This window comes from Schistocerca serialis, chromosome 1, assembly GCF_023864345.2.
Source record: "Schistocerca serialis cubense isolate TAMUIC-IGC-003099 chromosome 1, iqSchSeri2.2, whole genome shotgun sequence".
In the NCBI taxonomy this organism is placed as follows: domain Eukaryota; kingdom Metazoa; phylum Arthropoda; class Insecta; order Orthoptera; family Acrididae; genus Schistocerca; species Schistocerca serialis.
In genome coordinates, this window is record NC_064638.1 from 147,159,594 (window position 1) to 147,181,259 (window position 21,666).

General features: G+C 50.8%; 1 pseudogene; it reads right to left on the minus strand.

The window, feature by feature from the left end:
• The window catches only part of LOC126457097 (peptidyl-prolyl cis-trans isomerase G-like), a 74,913-nt pseudogene extending 53,690 nt beyond the window's left edge, over positions 1 to 21,223 (minus strand).
• Between the last annotated feature and the right edge of the window lie 443 nt (positions 21,224 to 21,666).

The window sequence follows — 21,666 nt, forward strand, 5'->3', positions numbered from 1 at the left end:
TCAACCGTTCCACTTGTTCCACAAAGGTATGGGAAGCCATCCGGAGGATTTCCGGTAAACGTAGCCGTTTACCAATAGCTGCAGTCCTGAACCAGGGATGCCTCCAAACGACACCCAGCGCCATAGCTCAGTCGCTGGTAGAGCATTTTGCACAAAGTACTGCCACTGCAACCCAGGATCCAGCGTTTCGTCGCTACCGTGCGACTGTCGAAAGAGCGAATTTGAACTTTCGGTCGAACGGTTCTGAGGCCTACAACTCCCCTTTCTCCATGTGGGAACTTGAGTCGGCTCTTACTGAGACTTCTGACACTGCACCAGGTTACGACCGCATCCGGTACTCCATGCTTCGCCATCTTCCAGCGGCGTCAAAGGAAATCCTCCTTGAATGTTTTAATCTCATATGGCACACGGGAGTGTTCCCAACCTCGTGGAGGGAGGCAATCCTCATCCCTCTCCTCAAACCAGGAAAGGACCGCACATGTCCCAGTAGTTATCGTAGTATCGCCTTGACAAGCTGTGTCGGAAAGACCCTGGAACGGATGGTTAACCGTCGTCTGGTCTGGCTGCTAGAGACCAGACAGCTCCTTAGCCGCTTTCAGTGTGGATTCCGAAAATTTCGATCCACAGTCGACAACCTGACCCTCCTCGAGGCGGCTATTCAGCAGGCTTTCCTCCGTCAGCATCACTGTATCGGTATCTTCTTTGATATCAGTAAGGCATATGATACTACTTGGAGACACTGTATTCTTGCACAACTTCATCAATGGGGCTTTCGTGGCCGCCTCCCTATTTTCATTCGGTCTTTCCTGTCTCGGCGGTTTTTTCGGACCCGCGTTGGTAACACACTGTCTGATCGCTTTGAGCAAGAGAACGGTGTCCCCCAGGGCAGTGTTTTAAGCGTTACCCTCTTTGCCATAGCAATCAACAGTATAACGTCTACAGTGCGGAGTCCAGCACAGTGCTCCTTGTTTGTGGACGACTTTGCTGTTTTCTGTTCCTCCTCTAGTGTTGCATCCGCGAGCCGTCAATTGCAACTAACGGCGCGGCGGTTAGAGGAGTGGGCTGCAAAGACGGGTTTTAGGTTTTCTGCCGATAAGTGTGTTTGTGTTCATTTTAATCGTTCTCGTCGTCTTTTTACGTTGCCTGCCTTGCATATGGGGATACTGTCCTACAGTTTGGAGACACAGTGCGGTTTCTAGGCCTAATTTTTGACTCCAGGTTGTCATGGTTGCCACATCTACGTGACTTGAAAGCCAGAACGCTGAAGGCATTGAACATCCTCAAGTGCCTCAGCCACAGGTCTTGGGGAGCGGACAGGGCGCGTCTCCTTCAGTTTTATCGAGCTTTCGTGCGCTCACGGCTGGACTATGGCTGCACAGTATATGGGTCAGCGAGGCCGTCTTATTTGCGGATCCTTGAAGCTGTTCACCATGCTGGGATTCGACTGGCTACGGGTGCTTATCGGACCAGTCCCGTACCCAGCCTCTGTGCTGAGGCTGGCGAACCGCCACTTACCATCCGGCGGCAGCTCCTGCTGGTGCGCCAAGCTTGTAAGTTTCTTGCAGCTCCCAGCTCGCCTGCTCACCATCTTGTTGCCCATCCACCTCTGGATCGCTTTTTTTCCCGCCGTCCCTGGGCTACGTTGCCGTTTGGGATCAGAGTGCACCGTGTGCTTGAGTCCCTCGGTGTGGAGTCTGTACAACCCCAAATCCTGGGTTTTAACCGCCTGCCACCCTGGTTACTGAAGAGGCCACGTGTGATTTTAGATTTATTGCAGTACAAGAGAGATTGCACTCCTGCCACCGTTTTTAATGCAGCATTTTCTGCTATTTTATCTGAGCACCACGACTATTTAGCTGTTTTTACGGATGGGTCGAAACAAGGGGATTCCGTGGGTTGCTCAGTTGTTTTTCCGGATCGTGTCCTCAAGGTCCGCCTGCCTCAGACTTTTACTGTCTTTGATGCAGAATTGTCTGCGATCTTGCGGGCACTGGAGCCGATGAGACTTTCTTCCTCCCTTAAATTTCTTGTCTGTTCCGATTCACTCAGTGCCCTTCAATCCTTGCACCGTTTGTATCCGGCGGATAAAGTAGTCCAGACCATCCAGGATGCCCTCCTCCGACTACAGCGACTAGGGAAGGTTGTAGCTTTCTGCTGGGTTCCGGGGCATGTCGGCATTGCTGGGAATGAACGGGCAGATCTCGCAGCCAAGGAGGCGTGTCTTGATCCACACGTATCTCAGTGTGCTATCCCGTTGCACGCACTCACCTCGCTGTTGAGCTCCAGAGTCATGTGTCGGTGGGAGGATGAGTGGCTGGAAGTGACTGACAATAAGCTCCGTCTAGTCAAGCCCACAACGCGTGTGTGGTGTACTTCCTTTCAGCCCCATCGACGGGACGAGGTTCTCCTCACTCGGCTTCGAATAGGCCACAGCCCTATGACGCATGGCTTCCTGCTCCGGCGAGAAGACCCTCCATTGTGTGGTGTTTGCGGCGTCCAGGTCACTGTGAGCCACATTTTACTGGATTGTGTTTTATTTTCTGACCAGCGGGCCTCGGCTGATTTGCCAGCGGACCTGCCAACTCTTTTAGGCAACACTCGGACGAATGTGGTTAAAGTTTTAAAGTTCTGTGCCTTGTCCAATGTTTTTCCAAAGATTTTAGGGAGCGGATTTTAATTTTCTCACTGTGTGACAAGCTCGCCCATCTTTTCTGTAAGTGGCCAGCCAATGACACATTCCTGTGTCATTCTTGTTGCTCTGTTTTCCCTTCCCTTCGGTTATACTTTCTTATGTAGTAATTTCCCTCTTTTCCTGTTTTCTTTGCATGTGTTTTTCAGTTTTATTAGGTCTCTCCACATTCGTTCCTTTTAATGTGTGTCAGGGCGCTGATGACCTCGATGTTGAGCGCCCATAAACCCCAACACACACACACACACACACACACACACACACACACACACACACACACACACACACACACACACACTGTTAACTGTGGAGAACACCACCCCCTGTTCGCTGGACTGTAGGATCTTCCAGAAAGAAAGGAAGATGATGGAATATAAGACCCTGGACCACCTGACCTACACTGAGGCGAGGCAGAAATATGAGTGGCTACATCCTGTGCCAATGACATCCACCTATGCCGCTGCTGCAACACCAATTCGAACCTCTCCCGTGTCGTCACATACTGTTGCCTCTCAGCTATGTCAGAATGCACCAGACCCCTTTGTTGTGGGGGGCACTTCCCCCTCTGTTGCTCCTGCTCCATCAACTCCAGGAGCAATGCCACCCCAACCATTGGGGACATCCGTTGCCCCTTCCCAGCCGGAGAAGCATGGGGCTTGTTCAGCTACTCAAGCCGGGAAGGGGTCCCTTGGGGCCCTCCCATCCCAGGCTTTGCCCAGTGCCAAAGTGGACACCCGCAAATTTTTGAAACAACAACCGATCGCTGGTCATAGGGCTTCACGGTCGTCGTCTGTCCCTGAGACTGACCCAGTGGGGCCCTCCCAGCCAGACCCTCCAAAGGCACAGCATGAAAAGCAGTTGAAGGAAAAGGCTCCCAAGCATCCTGACATTGCGGTGGCACCTGTCCCACCGCAACCTTCCAACTCTGCGTCTGAGGATGAGGTGGAGGTCCTGGCGTCCGCTGCGGACCTCGATCTCGCCGGTCCCTCCGACGCCATGGAAAGCATTAGCACAATTGCTCAATCGGAGGCAGCAGGAGACCCAGTGGCGTAATCTGCCTTCCCAGTCCCGTCATGCCTTCCCCGGACATGGACAATATCCTCCTCCAGTGGAACTGCAGCGATTTCCTCCATCATCTATCTGAGCTCCGACAACTTATCAGCCTTCACACTTTCTACTGCAATGCTCTTCAGGAAACGTGGTTTCCAGCAATGCGAAGCCCTGCCCTCCGTGGTTATCGGGGTTGTTATAAGAACCGAGCAGCTTATAAAAGGGTGTCTGGTGGCATCTGCATATGTCCTTAACTCTCTTCACAGTGAGTCTGTCCCTCTACACACAGCTTTATAGGCTGTCGCTGTTAAGGTGTGGATACCAGATGGTGATGTCACGCTGCATGTCCAGGCTGCACTGATAGCCCAATTGCCGCCACCTTGCTTACTGCTGGGCGATTTCAATGCCCACAATCCTCTATGGGGTGGGACTGTCTCCGATGACCGTGGTAATCCCGTGTAGCATGTGTTGGCTCAGCTCAACCTTAGCCTCTTGAACACCAGTGCTTCCACGCATTTCAGTGTGGCCCATGGCTCGCTCTCGGCCATCGATCTCTCTCTTTGCAGCCCCAGACTTGTCCCATCAATCCACTGGAGAGTGCATCCTGACCTGTGTGGTAGTGACCAACCCATCTGGCACTGCCCCAGTGTCATTCTTCTGGGCGCCTGCCCCACTGGGCTCTCCACAGGGCTGACAGGCCGGCTTTTACTTCCGCTGCAACCATTGAGTCCCCCCACAGGGTGACATTGACGAGGTGGTCCGTGTCTTGACCACGTCAATCATTTCGGTGGCCGAGGCTGCCATCCCCCGCTCTTCTGGACTCCATTGGAGGAAGACTGTACCCTGGTGGTCGCCGGAGATTTCTGAGGCTATTCGCAACCGTAGGCGGGCTCTCCAGAGTCATAGGCGGCACCCGTCTCTTGAGACCATCATCGCCTTTAAGAGGCTCTGTGCCTTGGACCGTCGTCTTATTGCACAGCGTAAGCAGGAGTGCTGGGAGAGGTATGTCTCATCCTTGTGCTCCTGTCTCCCCCTCGCTCGTGTGGTCCCGGATCCGGCGGATTTATGGATACCAGACCCCTATGGGTGTCCCTGGGATCTCCTTGGACGGCGCTGTCTGCACGGACGCTGCCGCCATTGCTGAACACCTTGCTGCGCACTTCGCTAAGAGCTCTGCGACTGCAACTTATCCCCCCGCCTTTCGCTCTCTAAAGGAGCGAGCCGAGCAGACGCCGTTATCATTCCACACACGTCGTTCTGAAAAATACAGTGCTCCTTTCAGCGAGAGGGAATTCCTCGCTGCTCTCGCCGATATCCCTGATACAGCACCAGGACCAGACTGCATCCACGCCCAGATGCTGAAGCATCTCTCCAGGGACTGCCAGAGTCACATTCTCACCATCTTTAACCACAGTTGGAGCGAGGGCGTGTTCCCGTCGAAATGGCGAGAGGGTCTTACAGTCCCCATCTTGAAGCCCGGTGCGGACCCACTGGCGGTGGACAGCTATCGTCCCATTACCCTCACCAACGTTTTGTGCAAATTGCTCGAACGTATGGTGGGGCGGCGTTTGTGTTAGGTCCTTGCATCGCGCGGTCTCCTCACTCCATCTCAGGGTGGCTTCCGTCGGGGCTGGTCTGCTGCGGAGAATTTGGTGTAGCTGGAATCTATCCGTAGGGCCTTTGCCCGACGTCAGCATCTCGTTGTTGTATTTTTTGATCTGCGGAAGGTGTATGACACCACATGGAGGCATCACATCCTTGCTACGTTGCATGAGTGAGTGGGGTCTTCGTGGTCGGCTCCTGGCTTTTCTTCAAACCTTTCTATTGCGCCACTGTTTCCGGGTGCAAGTCGGTGCCGCCTCTAGTTCATCTTATACACAGGTAAATGGGGTCCCGCAGGGCTCGGTGTTGAGAGTCTCCTTATTTCTAGTGGCCATTAATGGTGTGGCTGCAGCTGTGGGGTCGTCGGTGTCTCCTTCTTTGTATGCTGACGACTTCTTCATTTCCTTAAGCTCCACGACTACGGGAGTTGCCGAACGCAGGCTGCAAGTAGCCGTTCGCAAGGCAGCATCATAGGCTCTGACTCAAGGTTTTCAGTTCTCTGCAGCCAACACTCGAGTTGTGCACTTCTGCAGGCGTCGGACGGTCCACCCTCATCCTGAACTTTACCTCGATGGCCACCTGCTTGTAGTGGTGGACACTTGCCGCTTCTTAGGACTCGTCTTTGATTCCCAGCTCACATGGGTTCCTCACATTACTCAGCTGAAGCAAAAGGGCTGTCGGCACCTCAACGCCCTCCGCTGCCTGAGCCACACATCTTGGGGTGCAGATCGCTGCACGCTGTTGCGATTATACAGGGCACTTGTGCAGTCCAGGCTTGATTATTGGAGCCTGGCCTATGGATCTGCATCACCCTCAGTGTTGATGTTGTGAGACCCCATACACCACTGTTGGGTTCGGCTTGCAACTGGCGCTTTTCGTACGAGCCCCGTGGATAGTCTACTGGTGGAGGCTGGGGTTCCCCACTGCGGATTCGCCGCTATCGCTTGCTCGCCGACTATGCTGTCCACGTGCATTGCTCGCTGGGCCATCCCAATCGTCGCCTGCTTTTCCCTGCCATGGTCCTCCATCTACCCGAAAGGCGACCTAGGTCTGGGCTTTCCATAGCTGTCCGCGTCCAGTCCCTGCTGTCGGAACTGGGGTCATTCCCTCTTCTGCCTCCCCGGCTGTCTGTCCGTATGAACTTGGCACAGGGACCCAAGGACTCGGTTCCGCCTGTGGCCCTCCGTCGCCGTTTTCTTGCGCTCCTCGCCTCATTTTCGGACTGTGAGACTGTCTACACTGATGGTTCCCTGGTTGATGGTCGCACTGCCTACGCTTTTGCTCACGCTGCCCATGTTGAACAGCGCTCATTGCCGGCTGGCTGCAGTATTTTTACTGCAGAGCTGGTGGCCATATTGCGCGCTCTTGAGCATATGCGTTCCTGCTCAGGTACGTCCATCGTCGTCAGCAGTGACTCCCTGAGCAGCCTGCATGCCATCGACCGCTGCTATACCTCTTCTCTGGTGTTCTCTATTCAGGAGTCTGTTTCCGCCATTTCCCGTTCTGGTCGTTCGGTGGTCTTTGTTTGGACAGCAGGTCATGTTGGCATCCCGGGGAACGAACGTGTTGACAGGCTGGCCAAAGGGGCGATCGACGTCCCAGCTTTGGAGATCGGCCTCACGGCTCGCGATCAGCAGTTAGTGTTGCGCCGTAAGGTGCTTGGGATGTGGACTGCTGAGTGGCGTGGCATGACATTTCCGAATAAACTGCGGGCTGTTAAGGCGACGACTGATGTGTGTCGGTCCTCCCTGTGGGCTTCTCACAGGGACTCTGTCATCCTGTGTCGGCTCCGCATCGGCCATACCTACCTGACGCACGGTCATCTTTTGCGTCAGGAGGATCCCCCCTGTGTCGATGTGGGTCCCGGCTGACGGTCGCCCACATTTTTTTGGAGTGTCCCCGACTGCACACCCTCCGGCAGTCTTTTAATCTCCCAGGCAATTTGCCTTTGGTTTTATGCGACAATGCCTCCATGGCTGATGACGTTTTGAATTTTATCCGTGGTAGTCCTTTTTATGGTTCCATTTAGGGAGGTCCTGCACCTTTCCCTTTCTGTGTCTTTTGTCCTCGCATCTCTCAATAATTGTTGCTGTTTTGGTGTGTCGTCAGATTGTTGACTCTTTCCCTTTTTTTTGTTCTCGTGGTCAGTCAACCAGTCTCCAGCCATCTTCTTTTCATGTATTTCCTATTGTCTGGTGTTCATCTGTACTCTTCGTGTCTGTAGTGTTCGTTGCCGCATTTGTGTTCTTTTAGAGCCTGGGGGGAGTCTCCTTCCCCTTGGGGTTTTACCTGCTTCGGGAATCTGTCTCGCCTGTTTTTGGAATGGGGGACGGAGGACCTTCGCTGTTTAGTCCACCTTACCCATCCCAATATCCACCACCACCACCACCACCACCACCACCACCACCACCACCACCACCACCATACACAGTGATGTAGGACGGAATGTGCTTCAACATGTCAATCTTCACCTGCCGGACACCGTTTAACACCGGGAAAATGTGCATATTCGACCACTTTTCTGCCATATTGCTGATGACCGTTCCATATTCCCTCAACTTGGCATTAATTTGGTCAGCGGTTATTTCAAAGGGTAATTCAAATATTCGAACAGTTCTCACTCCAAGACCAGCAAGCGAAACTCTGACATCACCAACATTGCCGTCAGAATGGTTGAACTTTAAAACTCCTCCACAAGATTGAATGACCTGCTCGCATTTCTCGGGTCGCAACAATTTGAGGTAGACCGTACTGCTGACGATAGAAAGGTGAATGCCAACCATATCATCAATAGTGATTTTCGTAACGTCTCTAATAAATAACTAAACTTCAAAGGACTTGAGTCGTGCATAGTTTGTGTCAAAACTCAATTTCAACGTGTCTTTCCGTATAAGTTGATCCATTATAATCGAGTGCAATTCATCACTCCACACTAAAACAACGCAGCTAACCACACACTTAACAAACAATACGCGACCGCCACAGGCGAGAGCGTAAACAACCTGCGTCCGACCGCTACGGTCGCTGCCGGCTGACTGCATCCATTAGGCCACAGAGGCTGACTGGCGTTAAGCTGGCGGTGTGCTCGCTCAAATCAACACTTGCCAAGTGTACCCTTCCTGATGCGCTACTCTACGTCTGCAGAGAGTCAGGACGTCGCATGAGCCTTTCCTGTGTGCCTGTACATACTCAGACGTATCGAAGTCCAGGCACCTACTTTCTTAGGCTATTCCCTTTCTGAACTCTTGCGCCCCCCCCCTCCCCTGCGGGTTCGGGGGTTAGAATAGGCCCGCAGTATTCCTGCCTGTCGTAAGAGGTGACTAAAAGGAGTCTAAAACTTTTCGGCCGTATGTGATGGTCCCCTGTTGGGTTTGACCTCTATCTGTCAAAATATTTCCGAAGAGTGAGCCGATTGGGGAAGGGCGCCTTACTTGGTGCATTGTGTCCATCTAGCGATCAGACCTTTCGCCAGCTTCTTTGTCGTTGCATTGCAGTCCTGCCTGCTCTCCATCTCTTGGGCATGGATACGTTCCTGCGTGCACTTTCCACCTTGCACTGTGCAGTCCACTTTCTGCACTGATGGCGACCATGGACCACATGTCACCTAACATCCAGCACGGTAGCCAGTCCGTTGTGGTGGGGCCGCCATGTACCCTGTTTGTTGTAGCCCCCGACAACACAGGGATCGCTCTACTGATGCCTGCGCCGTTACTCACCACGTGTGCCAAGGAGTAGATGCCCATCTCCCTGGGACATCAGGACTCCCGGCAATGGCCAACCTGCCAGGTGGCTATTGCTGCGGCTGGGTGGCGCACGTGGGGAGGGCCCTTGGTCGGAGTAGGTGGCATCAGTGCGGATAACCCGCAATGAAGCGTGGTACATCATCTTTCGCTGGCGGCCAGCCGCCAGCAGTCTCTAAGTGTTCTCGGGCTCAATTTAATGCTCAGAAGTACGATCCGAAAACGTTCCCCTCTCTTGCCACGCCGTGGGAGGAGCGTATGTCTCAGGATGGAGGTAACAGTTATATGCCCCGATTCTTAGTTTGCACGAGAGCTGATGGGGAGTCTTTTCTATCCACAAAGCCTCAGTTCTTCGTCGAGCATTTAGAGGACAAATATGGGGAGGTGGAGGGCTTGTCCAAAATGCACTCTGGGTCAGTACTGATACAAACGGCATCCTTCGCCCAGTTACGCAGGTTACTTGCTTGTGACAAGTTGGGGGATGTTAGTGTTACCATTACACCACATAAGAGTTTAAATATGGTCCTGGGTGTTATTTTCCATAGGGACCTACTTTTGCAGTCTGATGACGAGCTGCGCGCCAACTTAGAGCGTAGAGGTGTTCATTTCGTCTGGCGCGTTCATCAGGGTCCGAAGGACAATCAGGTTGCTACCAGTGCCTTCATCTTGGCCTTTGAGGGTGATACATTACCGGAGAAGGTAAAGGTGATAGTCTACCGTTGTGACGTCAAGCCCTATATCCCTCCCCCGATGCGGTGCTTTAAGTGCTGGAAGTTCGGCCATATGTCTTCCCGCTGCACTTCCAGCCTGACATGTCGAGATTGCGGACGCACGTCGCATCCTAATACTCCATGTGCCCTGCCTCCCATCTGTGTCAACTGGGGAGAGCATCATTCACCTTGCTCACCTGACTGCAAAGTCTTTCAGAAAGAGCGCAAAGTCATGGAATATAAGACCCTGGACCGGCTGACCTATACTGAGGCCAAAAGGAAATACAACAGACTCCATCCTGTGAGAATGACATCTTCTTATGGAGCTGCCACAACTACTGTGCTAGCCCCATCAGTTTTGAGACTTCCAGCCAGCTCGATGAGCAGTATGACTCCTCCTGCTCCCTTGCCCGTGGGGGGCTCTACCCAACCGGTTGCTCCTGCACCACCTACCTCAGGAGCAACATTCTCCAACCCATTGGGGACGTCCGTCCCCGCTTCTCAGCTGGAGAAACGTCTAACTTTTTCGGCTACTCTCGCCCGTAAGGGTTCCCTTGGGTCACTCCCTTCCCAGGCTCCCACCAGTAGGAAGGATGACGGCCAACAGTGGCATAAGCCCCCACCAGCGGCCGGGCGTAGTAGGGCTTCACGATCCAACTCCGTCCTGGAGACTGAATTGGTGAAGCCTTCCCAGCCGGTAAAACCCAAGGTTCACTGAGAGAAGTCAAAGAGAAAGACCTCTAAGGCCAAAGACCTTGCGGTGGCACCGACCCCACCGCAACCTTCTAGCTCTGTGTCTGAGGTTGAGGTAGAGATTCTGGCATACGCTGAGGACCTTGATCTCGCCGGTCCCTCAGACTCCATGGATGTCACTCGCATGGGTATTGAATCGGTGGCAGTGAGTGAACAAGCGGCGTAAATTGCCTTTCCAGTCCCTTCACGCCTTTCTCAGCCATGGACAATATCATCCCCCAGTGGAACTGCAGCGGTTTTTTCCACCATCTAGCTGAGCTCCGACAACTTATAAGCCTTCACCCTTTCTTCTGCATTGCTCTTCAGGAAACTTGGTTTCCAGCAATGCGTACCCCCGCCCTCTGTGGCTATCGGGGTTATTATAAGAACCGGGCAGCTTATGAAAGGGTGTCTGGTGGCGTCTGCCTCTGTCCTTCCCACTCTGCACAGCGAGTCTGTCCCTCTCCAGACACCTTTCGAGGCTGTTGCTGTTCGGGTGTGGACACCACAGGCTGTTACTGTCTGCAGTCTTTACCTTCCACTGGCTGGTGATGTCTCACAGCATGACCTGGCAGCGCTGATAGCCCAATTGCCGCCACCTTTCTTGCTACTGGGTGACTTCAACGCCCATAACCCTCTGTGGGATGGGTCAGTGGCAACAGGTCGAGGCGCCACCGTTGAGCATTTATTGTCACAGCTCGATCTCTCGATTTTAAATGATGGTGCCTTCACACACTTCAGTGTGGCGCATGGCACATACTCCGCCATTGACCGTTCGATCTGTAGTCCTACCCTCTTAGCGTCTGTCCAATGGAGTGTGCATGACGACCTGTGTGGTAGTGACCACTTTCCAATCTTCCTGTCACTACCACAGCGTCACTCTTCTGGGCGCCTTGGCAGATGGGCTATGAATAAGGCTGACTGGGACTTGTTCTCCTTCACTGCCGCTATTGGGCCTCTCTCTATTGATGATACTGATGCGGTGGTTCAGTCGGTCACCACCGGCATCGTTACTGCCGTCGAATCTGCCGTTCCCCGTTCCTCTGGGTCCCCTCGGCGGCCGACTGTGCCTTGGTGGTCGCCTGAGGGCGCTATAGCGTCACAAGCGACATCCCTGCATTGAACACCTCAACACCTTCAAATGGCTGCGTGTGCGGGCCCGCTGCCTTATCTGCCAAAGCAAGCAGGAGTGCTGGGAGCGGTATGTGTCCACCATTGGCCTCCATGTCTCTCCATCGCAGGTCTGGGCCAAGATCCGACGCCTCTATGGCAATCTGACCCCTGTCAGCGTCCCTGCGCTCTCTCTGAATGGAGCAGTTTGTACAGACTCCGACGAAATTGCCAACAGCTTGGCAGAGCATTTTGCTCTTAGTTCCGCTTCTTCCAATTACCCACTGGCCTCCTGCTCCATTGAAGAGCGGATGGAACGTCGGAGCCTTTAGTTTCACACCCACCACCCAGAATCTTACAATGCTCCATTCAGTGATTGGGAATTTCGCAGTGCCCTAGCCGCTTGGCCTGATACCGCTCCCGGGCCAGATGGCATCCACTGTCAGATGCTGAAACACCTTTCAGTGGACTGCCAGCGACGCCTCCTCGCCCTTTACAACCGTCTTTGGGTCGAGGGGTAGTTTCCGTCGCAATTTCGGGAAAGCATTGTCATCCCCGTTTTGAAACATGGAAAGAGCCCTCTGGAGGTGGACAGGTAATGTCCCATTAGCCTCACCAACGTTCTTTGCAAGTTGCTTGAACGGATGGTGAGCCGGCGCTTGAATTGGGTACTGGAGACTCGGGGCCTTCTGGCTCCATCTCAGGGTGGTTTCCGTAAATGCCGCTCCGCCACCGACAATCTGGTGAGCCTGGAGTCGGCCATCCGTACTGCCTTTGCCCGCCGTCAGCACCTGGTCACTGTCTTTTTCGACATGCGGAAGGCGTACGATACGACATGGCGTCATCACATCCTTTCTACGCTTCATGGATGGGGTCTTCGGGGTCCTCTGCCGATTTTTATGCGCAATTTTCTGTCGTATTGTACCTTCCGCGTGCAAGTCGCGGCCTCATATAGTTCCTCCCACGTGCAGGAGAACGGTGTGCCACAGGGCTCTGTTTTAAGTGTCTACCTGTTTTTAATCGCAATAAACGGGCTCGCTGCAGCGGTGGGAAATTCTGTCTCCGCTTCCCTGTATGCTGACGACTTCTGCCTTGACTACAGCTCTACTGGCATTGCAGCTGTTGAACGTCAGCTACAGGGCGCCATCCGCAGGGCGCAGTCTTGGGCTGTAGCGCTTGGTTTTCAGTTTTCGGCTGCCAAGACCCGCATTTCTGCCGGCGCCGAACAGTCCATCCTGAACCGCAGCTTTATCTTGCCGACGAACTCCTTGCTGACGTTGAGACCCACCGGTTTTTGGGTGTAGATTTTGATGCCCAGTTGACTTGGCTGCCTCATATTCGGCAGCTTAAGAAGGCGTGTTGGCGGCATCTAAATACTCTGTGATGCTTGAGCAACACCAGCTGGGGCGCCAACCGATCTACCCTGTTACGGCTCTACCAGGTGTTAATCCAGTCCTGTCTGGATTATGGGAGTCTGGCTTATGGCTCCGCTTCCCCATTTGCGTTGTGGGTGCTGGACCCAATAGTACACAGTGGGATACGACTTGCCACTGGTGCCTTCCGCACCAGCCCTGTGGACAGCATACTAGTGGAGGCAGGTGTCTCTCTCCTGCGGTTACGGCGCCAACGTTTTCTGGCCGCTTATGCTGCCCGGGCATCCAAACTATGGTCTCCTGGTCCTGCAATCGGTCGTCCATCTGCCAGAACGTCGGCCCCGGTCAAGTTGCACGATCGCAGTCCACGTCAAAGAGATTCTCTCTGGGCTTAGGATTTTCTGTTCCACCTCCCTTCCGGGCCACCTTGCGTACACCCCCATGGTGTGTTCCTCGCCCTTGCCTGCGGCTCGACTTGGCACAGGGCCCGAAGGACTCGGTCCCTCCAGAGGCCTTCCGCCGCCGCTTTTATTCCATCATGGCCACGTATCAGGGCTCTGGTATTGTTTACACTGACGGTTCGATGGTTGCTGGTCGTGTCAGTTATGCGCTTACTCTAGGGGACCATTCCGTACGACGTCCCTTGCCGGATGGCTGCAGCATTCACGCTGCTGAGCTGGTCGCCATCTTTCGTGCCCTAGAGTATATCTGCTCCTGCTCAGGTGAGTCCTTCGTTATCTGTAGCGATTACCTGAGCGGTTTACGAGCTCTCGACCAATGTTTCCCTCGTTCTCGTCTGGTGATGGCTATCCATGAGTGCCTGCATACTCTTGCCCATTGCGGCCGCTCTGTGGTCTTTGTGTGGACCCCCGGTCATGTCGGTATCCTGGGCAATGAACATGTTGACCGGCTGGCCAAACAGGCCACTGGTGAAGCCATCCTGGACATTGGTCTTCCGGAGACTGATTTGCGGGCAGTCTTACGCCGCGAAGTTCACTCCATGCCATTAAGGAGACGACGACTGTGTGGCGGTCATCCATGCGAGCCAACCGCCAGGACTCAGTCGTCCTTTGTCGAATCGGCATTGGCCACTCCCGGCTGAGACACAGTTATGTACTGCGTCGGGAGGACCCTCCTCTGTGTCGCTGCGGGGCGGCTTTGACAGTGGCCCACCTTTTGTTGGCTTGCCCCCTTTTAGCGGTGGTCAGGCAGACATTTGCGCTGCCTGATACGCTCCCTACCCTTTTTTCTGATGACCCTGTCATGGTTGGCTTAGTTTTACGTTTTACTCAGGCAGGGGGTTTTTATCGTTTACTCCAAGTGTTTGTTATGTTCTTTTGTGTTGATTCTGGCCATTGGCCTACAATTTTAATCTGAGTTTTTAATGCGTTTCTCGTTGGTTGGCTTTTCCTTTTTTTGTTTCTATGGTCGGCCAACCACCGTCACACTCTGTGTGATTTTAGTTTGTCTTGTCTGGTCTTTAAGTCTCTCTTGTTCTGTGTTGTCTGTGATCTATTCTGTTAATCGTTTTTATTCTCTGTGGGTGTTTTTAGTATTTGGAAAAAGGGACCGATGACCATCGCAGTCTGGTCCCTTTCATCCCACAAACCAACCATCGTTAAGGTGTAGATCACTTATTAACATTTTTAACTGTGGCGAGTAGTTGAAGTTGGGTTGTTCATCTTTCTGGTTTAAAACACAGTTAAAATCTCCACCTAGTATAAGAGAACACGGATTTTTCCTCAATAAATAAATCAGTTCATCTTGAAAAAACTTCGCACGATCCAATTTGTGGGAATTTCCTGATGGGGCGTAAAGGTTAAGCACTGACACATTGAATATTTTTATGCCTATGGCTCTTCCTGATTCTAGTCGTTCGATTTCAGTCACCGGAATGCCTTACCTTATAATAATGGCTGTACCGATATTGGCTTCTGTAGAAATATTAACAATTTCAAAAAAACCTGGGATCCTAAATTCCTTTATCGCAACTTCTTGTAACAACGCGATATCCGTCCCAGACTGGTACAAGAATTCTTTTAGTGCTGCCAATTTCAAGGGTGACTGTGTTTTATTAATGTTAATAGTAGTAATGCTATAAGTTTGCATCACAGACATACCATAAGAAGCTATTTGGGATGAGGATCGGTATGATTATAGCAGCAAAGTGCTTCCCTACAGGGCACGATCTTTACAAGCTGTGTGCCCATTACATGTACTAAATTCCTAGAAAAACTTGCACTGCTTTTAAACAAAGAGCTTGAGAAGAAAAGTATCCTGAAATCCCGACAGTGCATTGCTATGTCACTGTGGCCATTCTCTTTCTTCTCGTCAGTGTTGGCCCTTATGACTTCATGTTTAATATTCTTTTTCTGGATGTCTTTCTTCTCTGGTGTGGCTTTCGCTTGATGACGCGTGGCAGGAAGACCCGGTGTCGGTCGCTGCCGCCGGCGGTGGCTGAATGGGGCAACGGCCGTGGCTTGCGAGTCGTCAATATTTGGTTCCGGCGTGGTGTCTGTTGTGCTGTCTTGCTGGCGAGGCGGTGATGCTTGTGTATTTCCTCCTTCGGCGCGGCGTTGCGCTTCGGAGTCAGCAGGTTGTTTACTTGGTACTTCCTCGTACTGTTCGCACTGTATGGGCTGTGCACTTGATGCGGTTATTTCAGTCGTGACCTCAGGCTCAGGGTCACATTTCCGTGAAAGGTCACTACCAGCTGCGTCACTATTTGTTCGTGGCGGTGTAAGTCCTTGTGCGGAAGTGGGAGCCACATCGACCTGCAGTCCATCTCCTTTTTCCACTTCCAACAGATCTTCAGGACTGGGCTTCGGCCTCCTGGCAACGGGTGTTTCACAGGAAGAGTCCTCATCAACATTTTTTTCAGTGTCCTCTAGAGGACGCTTTTTAGTGGCAATCTCGCTGTCACGGGACGGAATTTCAGCAGTTAATGCAGGTTTTAGAGACGGAAACTCATTAACATTAAGTGCAACATTTTCAGAGGCAGTAACAGGATCCACGACAGCCGCCGGTTCTGTTGTATTACTGGCTGGCAACAAATCGTTGAGTGTTAATTTCCGACGTTGCGTAAGGTTATTTGTTAGCACAAAAACACGACCAGGGCAGTCCTGACGGAAGTGACCAGACTCGTTACATACATGACATGCAGGGGTTTGCCCTGAGTACATAACATGCGCCTTTTGCCCGTCAACAAAGATGTGGGAGGGAATGTTTACCTTCACTTCCATCTCAACGGAGCGAATGCCGTTAAAGCACTGCAGCTTGAAATGCGAAGCCCACCTTTCGTTGACTATTTGCCTGACAACCCCATATTTTGAAAGGACATCTTTAATTTTCGAGTTGTCTACTTCTATGGGAATATTCAAAACCCTTACATTCCTAATTACAGACTCGGAATTCCGGAGTTTTACAGTACTTTTAGTACCATCAAGTTGTATGAATTCCGTTTCATAACCAAATTTTGCCAGAAAGCGGTCTACACTCACGGAATCGTTAAACTTTACAAAAATGCAGTATTCATCAGAGTCTAGCTGCATGGTATGAACAGATTCAGAATGAAGGCTAATTACCTCGGTAATCCAGTCGTGTATTTCAAGTGCAGAGGGCTGTACTCGACGAGTGTACTTGTCGAAGGTGAAAATCACGGTGTTTTTTCTCACGGAGTTTGCCATGGTGTTCTGCAGCGAAGAAATCTCGGACAACGCCGAAATCCCAACAGTACTACGTAGAAAGATGACACGACGAAGACAAAATGCTCAATTGATAACGCTTAATTTACGTGCAAAACGTCAATAAACGAGCACGAAACTCGAAAACACTGGCGTGAACACTGAACGTTCACGGAGCAAACTTCAGGAGCGTGCGACCGCTGCGACAACTAAAGCCAGACTGCCATTAGGCCACAGAGGCTGACTGGCGTTAAGCTGGCGGTGTGCTCGCTCAAATCCACACTTGCCAAGTGTACCCTTCCTGATGCGCTACTCTACGTCTGCAGAGAGTCAGGACGTCGCATGAGCCTTTCCTGTGTGCCTGTACATACTCAGACGTATCGAAGTCCAGGCACCTACTTTCTGCTGGCAATTCTTGTACCTGCCGTCTTAGGCTATTCCCTTTCTGAACGCCCAAGTCCTGCACACAAGACAGTTAAGTGACTATTCTTATGGGTCATTCACAATAAAAGGATGACAGCCAAAAACAGTTGCAGGAAAAAATTTTTATTAAAATTCTTGACCACGGTTTCTGTAGATATAAATATACCTTCATCAGAAGTAAAACTTCTAAAATTACATCATGCAATGGAGAATAATAAAACAATTATGCCAAAGGCGTCGTCAGTAATTAAGACATCTCCATTTGTACAAACATGTGTAATGGGCTCAGGGTCAAAGCGAACAGTTTAGCACCATTACTTCGCCTATGAACGATCGTTTTTACATTTACCTTAGAATAGTGGTTACAAGGTACAAAAATTTTTTGATCTGCCACTTTTTTTAATATTATTTTCCCAAAAGGAGGCGTCAGGGGCAAGGCGGTCAGGGGTTGAAACCCGAGGCCTGACCACGATGTCCCGTTCTCCTCCTCTAGGATTCAACCAACTAACGTGCTTCTTATTATTTATTTATTTAATGCGTTGCAGTGCGCTGCCACTGTAGTTACTTAGTGATGTAAAAAAAAGGTTGCTCCTAGAAAATATAACATTCCTTCTTGAAACATTTTGTGTCCTTGACTGGCGTGGGTACATGTCCTTTGATGTGTTGGCGCGTCGCAATTATTTAAAAGTGGTGTTCCTGGAGAGGAAGTAAGCCAATGTAGAACGTCTCTCAGGTTGGAGGTACAGTGCAGATAAAGTTTTGGAACAACTGTTTATACTTAGGACGTTGTTTCAAATGATAATGTTGGTCCTGAAGATACAAAATGAAGGCGCTGAGATATGCATGATGTTTGGTAACAATGTAGTATGCACAATGTCAAAGGAGCCAGGCGTAACCATTATTCTTCGCGGCGGGGAACAATCGCCAATCCGGATGTATCACATCTTCCACAGTGATCGTATGCTCCGACGTCTTGTTAATAATCGACAGCTTTTTCCTCGTCCAGTTCCAGATGACGACATTCTCTCTGCAAACGAAGGTGTGAGCCAGGGTATCTATAAGCTGACAACGAGTACAGTCTGGTGTAGGACGCAGTTTTATTTTATGCAGCTTTTCGCGTGTGATGATCTTTTCATTGACAATATCATACCATACCGACGCTACGTCCAACGGCAGAATTGGGTTGCTGATGTTTGCCCATATACGTTGCCACGTTTTTTCCGGATGTTTTGTTTCGATCGGATGTCGGTGCTGCCGCTTCGTCAGTTGAGTGTAAAGGGTAGAGGAAGTAAAATGTTGGGGCGACTGAGGCAGGTAACTGATTTCCGTGTAATAGACGCGGACGTATCCCAACTGTTCATTGATGCGCCCAACATGGATTGGCGGCCTCACATCCTGAGGTAGTAAGGAGGTGAAGAGGCTCTTCGATAGTCCAGTGTGATTACTGCGAAGTAGTTTGGACGTTCTATTTATGAAGACTGCAAGACACTGTGAGCGTACATCCTTGATGCCTAAACCGCCTGCGTGGCGAGCCAGTGTTAACGTTTGAAGTGGAGTTTTGAAGATATTGCCTCTCCAGACTAACCAATAGATGGCAACAAGCAGCTTGTGAGCGATGTCATCGGGTATTGGCAACACGGCGGCGATGTGATAGATTTTACTAAGAACACACACATTGATAAACTGGGCTCGTTGGAGACGGTTCAGAGATCTAGTCTTATGTTCCTGGAGCGTTGCTCGAACTGTGTTGAGTATAAGTTGCCAGTTCGTCTTGGTCATCTCACGCGGGTCTGGCAGCAGAGTCATTCCAAGTTGCTTAATCTTGTCAACACGTTGCAACCAAGATGATACCATATATTCATCAATTGGACCGAGAGGAAGAATTTTAGATTTATGGTTATTGATCAACGCACCGGAGGAATGCGTGTACTGTGTGGTCAGGCGGCGCACCGTTTCAATATCATCCGTCGTACTTACAATGACGCTAATGTCATCATCATAAGCATGGCAAACCGTTTTGACATTAAAGACCGTGAGGCCGGCGAGTTGTGCATGCAGATTAAATAACAGCGGCTCAACCGCGATGGCAAACAACGACATCGAGAGGGGGCAGCCTTGGCGAACAGATTGGTTGATGGGCACACGAGTAGTGAGTTGACCATTAACCTTTATTCGGGACGTTGTTCCAACGATGCAGTGCTGTAAAAGCAGAAGGAACTGATGATTGAACCCCATTTTGTGCATTACGTGTGTTACTAACTTGTGGCTAATCCTGTCAAAGGCCTTTTCAAAATCTAAAACCATAATCCCTGGTTGACATTTACAGAGCCAAGTTAAATGTAGGACGTCCCTGTAGGCACATAAAACAGTCGTCATGGACCGACCTGAGACGACACTCGTCTGGTACGGACCGATAACTTTCGTGAGAATGGGTTTCAGCCTATGATTTAAAAGACGAGTCAAGATTTTAAAATCAGTGTTCAACAATGTAATGGGTCGATAATCGTGCAAAGAACGGCTGTGCATTTTTTTGGGAATCAATACGACCAGGCCTTCAGTAAAGTCTATTGGAAAGGGGTCACCGTTCAGCAATTCATTGTACATAGTTGTTAATTCATCACCAATAAGGTCCCAGAAGCGGATGTAAAATTCCACAGGGAGGCGGTCTAATCCTGCCGCTTTGTGACGTGGTGATCCTGTTATGTGGGGGACTGATGACCTTAGCTGTTTAGTCCCCCCTAAACATCCCAACAACCACCACCACCACCACCACCACCATCCTGTTATGACAACCTTGAGCATTCGTGACATTTTCCAGAAGGTCAACATTGTCGTCAGCAGTAACTGTCGTTGCAATGGGAGATAAAAGAATTTCTTCCATTGATGAGTCGATTTCCGGCTCTGCATAAAGATTCGTATAGTATGTGACAACATGATTTTTGATGTCGTTCAGCGTGTTGTACTCCCGTCCTCGGTCGTCTTGAAGATTGTGGAGTAGCTTCTGCCGTCCACGTTTAGCTTCCCTGATAACATGGAAAATTGAAGGCCTTTCCTGCATAATATCAGTCCCAGTCCGCGCTCTTACTTTAGGACCGTCAAGTGACCGCCACACCAGAGTTGTAATTTTGGCTTTAATGCGTTTGATTTGATTGTTGTGGCTGATGATCCGTGCGGGATCACCGTACAACTCGCGCAAGCATGAGAAATAAAATTCTAATGTGCACTTTCTCCAGTATGCTGTTTCCCGTGCATATTGGATCATACATTTCTTTAATTGCGGCTTCACGAATTCGGTCCACCAAACTACACGTCGTGCGTATCTCGCTTGATTGCGCATACACTTGTCCCAAGGGCGGACGAGGGATTGTCGCAGTTCGACGTCATCGAGGAGAGAGAGATTTAGCTGCCATACACCGCGTCCCAAAAATGTTGTTTGCTTAGTAGAGTTGACTATTATATGGAAGGCACAATGATCAGAAAAATTTACAGGCCATATCTCACAGTCAATTACATTGTGCAGGAATCATTTGGTGACATATATTCTGTCTAATCGACTTGCTGAACTATGGCACACGTTGGTGTACGCCTGAGCCTGTGGACGAAGATGGGTCCAGATATCTATCAGACCTAAACCATCAGTTAAAACTTTTAACTCTTCACAAAAATTAAAATTTGGGCACTGGTCCTCGCGGTGTAACACACAATTAAAATCCCCGCCTAAAATTACATTATGTCTGACGTTAGTGAAGAGGCGTACTACGTCCTCTCTGTAAAAGTCGCGCCTGTCGCGTCGACCGTCAGACCCAGTTGGGGCATAAATACTTACTAAAAGCAACCCGTTTAGTTTTGCCGTGATCCCGCGCCCAGTTTCTAGCAAGGTGTCTAATTCACACTGAATGCCGACTTTATACAGGATCGCTGTACCACATTCATCGCCTATGTTCACAATGGCTTCATAGCTGGGAATATCTTCGACCTTAAGGGAAACAACTTCTTGTAACATAGCTATGTCGACGTCTGCTGCGTACAAGTAATCACGTAAGCTCTTCCATTTAACGTCTGAGACGATTCTATTGACATTAATTGTTGCAATCTTGTACGCTTGTGTCATCCCTGAGTCTACTAGTCTCGTTCCACGTCCTCAGACCACGAAGTGGTCGTCGGAGGTATTTCTGGGGCCGTCGTTTCCATTGGTTCACCAGTACGGGCATCGACATGCATAGAACCATCATCCTCTTGCGGCTTGGATGTACCGTTCCCCTCTGTGTTGGGCAACAACACTTCAGAGGAATTCTTCTTGAGGATTTTCTGGGTTCGCAACAGCTTACTTTCCAACTCGTCTAGTTCCTCTTGACCTTGTTTCCGAGCAGCACGTTTAGATCTGGCGGCCGGATGTTTGAAACTGGCTTTTCCAGCACTTGTCGGGCCACCGACGGATGCGCTATCGACGCCGATGGCGGAGCCTTTCACCTTACCGGAAGGTGAACCAGATAGCAAAGTCGGTGTTTTCGTTGGAGTAGGAACAACAGACGTCAACTGCTGACGACTTTGGTG